The following is a 2,512-nucleotide window of genomic DNA, read 5'->3' on the forward strand; positions in this document are numbered from 1 at the left end:
AGAATTATATTTACAGACATATCTGCTGGCAGTTTAGATTTCTTCTATTTAAGCCCTTGCTAAATGTATAATATGCAAGTGGAAAGTGACAGCCGTCAACCACACGAAGCATTTCTAAAAAAAAGAAAAAGAAAATAGCGCTACCGCAAATTTCCTCATCTCACTTCATGCGATGTTTTCCTCGCGCTCCTTCGACAACCTTCCTTATTTCGCAAAATTCACTTCTAGCTTATTGAAATAAACAAACTTACACTTCCGGCCACTCCCCTTCCGGTTACGCATCAACACTGGTTTCCGAGCACTTCATTCGCTTTGATATTAATTTCTAGTTTTCTGTAAAAGAAAGCTATTCAGATGGCTTTGTCTGGCCGTCCGTATTTGTCTGTCTTAAAAGCTACCGAGGCTAGAAGACTCCAAATTGGAATGTTGATCATCCACCCTCCAATCATTAAACATTCCAAATTGCAGCCCTCTAGCCCCTTACGGGCTGTTCTAGGAGCAAGAAGCCATGCTGGCATAAGGCAAGCTTAATCAAAAACAACAACAACCTCCAACCTCAGTAATTTTTATTTTATTTAACATTAAAGTTAGCCATGATCGTGCGTGCCCGGGCCGTGCCTGAAAGTTTCATGGGTCGCTCATACAGCATTATACGTTGTACAGAAAACTACTGCGCCGAAGAAACTTTGGCGCATTCTTTACTTGTTTCCAATTGGAATGAATGGATGGCCAGGTGATGGTAGACTGACAATGACTACAGCGTGTCACTGATTTCTTAGGTTCTCGGTCTGTGATACTTCTTACCCTATCCAGGTGCCTATAGGAGAGATAAGAAGGGCTAAGCGCACATTTGAGCGTCTCGGCGCGCTTGCTGGCGTGCACGTAGATCCAGGATTAATTAATCAATACCCCGTCATTTCATTGCATGAGACTGGTATCGTATCCTAACCAATATAGGAAACAACAGTGCCTGGGAAAATGTGCATATCCATTTACACTTTCAGCCAAGCCAGTAGCAAATAGGAACTCATAACTGGTTAGATGTGTCTACTGCTGTGATACACGTAGCAGGTACACTGACACTTTCGCTGCATCCCATCCATAAGAGTAAAAGAAGGACGTGAGTGAAGGAGAGAGATGCCAACCTTCCCTATTGTAAATATCTCATTTCTTAATATTTCCACTCGCCTCTGAATTAGTGCAAGAAGATTTAAGGTCCCGTAGGGTGGGTAGTGTCCCAAGCGCACCTCACGGGTTGCACCGTGGGTATTACTTAAGGGAATTTGCAGCGTCCCTTCGGCCCTTAGGTGCAACCCCTTCCATTCCTTTCTAGCACATCCGTTGATATTCTCTCTCTTCCATCTTACTTTCCACCCTCTCCTAACAATTGCTTCACAATGCAACTGCGAGGTTTTCCTTCTGTTACATCTTCCAGACCGTTTTACCGTCAATATCACTTTCATCGTTGAATGACCTCATAGGACCCATAGCTTTGCTTCTGGCCTACATTTTGTAATCAAATTCAAGAAGACCTGAGGTGAATGAGTATATCTAGGACCATATATAATTCATATTTTGTTTAGCAAATTCCATTCAGCCGATTTGCTACGGGTCCGTGCTTATATGAAGCGGAAGAAATTGAAGGATTTAGTAGGACAAAAGAGCTATTTGCTTTTTTTTTTTTTCATTGGGCTAGAAAAACTCGACGACCTTGACAGAAAAGGGCTGCTAAATAGAAAACTTGCGCGGTGAAGCGTCCCGTTTTGAAAAGTCAACCCCATATTAGGTAGCTATGTAGGAGACCTGTAGTTAGTGACACGATAATAAGGAAATAGATATAGCTTTATATTAAATATGTCTTTGGGTTTATGAATTTTGCAATGCAAGTAAATGGGAAGGTAAAATAAACAAAATGACGAATATGATCTAGAATTATCAATGAAATATGTCAATAAGTTCATGATTTATCACATTTAGCAGAAATAAAAGTGTAAATGTAAATACTATAATCAGCAAAGAAAGATGAGTTATTGGTAAGTCATAAAAACACTACATAAATGATAAGTAATTTATAAATTAAAGATAAATCCTTTATGAAGCATAATTAATAAGATTTAAATTCTAACCATACCTACAACATTTTCTCAATGTTTCTTCAAGGGCATCTAGTTTGAAACAAAGACGGGACAGGAATGCATCATGTTGAGTCCTCTTTTGCATATTTTTATCCGTTTAAATTGCATGGCTTAAGGTAGATCGTTCTCAAACAAGACAGAAGATATGCAAAAATGAAACCATACCATTATGACAAATAACTTAAAAACTAATTTCCCGGGAAGTAAAGTGGTTATATTAATTTTTTTGAGATACTCTACAGAGCAAGAAAAGACATTTGCAATTAATTTTCTTGTCATTATAAAAAATTTTATAAAAGATTTCAGTGTATAAAACTTTGAAAATAACTCGCAATTTTTTTTAGCCCAAACTACATGATAGTCTCTAGTTCCGGAAT

This window comes from Macrobrachium nipponense, chromosome 17, assembly GCF_015104395.2.
Source record: "Macrobrachium nipponense isolate FS-2020 chromosome 17, ASM1510439v2, whole genome shotgun sequence".
Classification (NCBI taxonomy): domain Eukaryota; kingdom Metazoa; phylum Arthropoda; class Malacostraca; order Decapoda; family Palaemonidae; genus Macrobrachium; species Macrobrachium nipponense.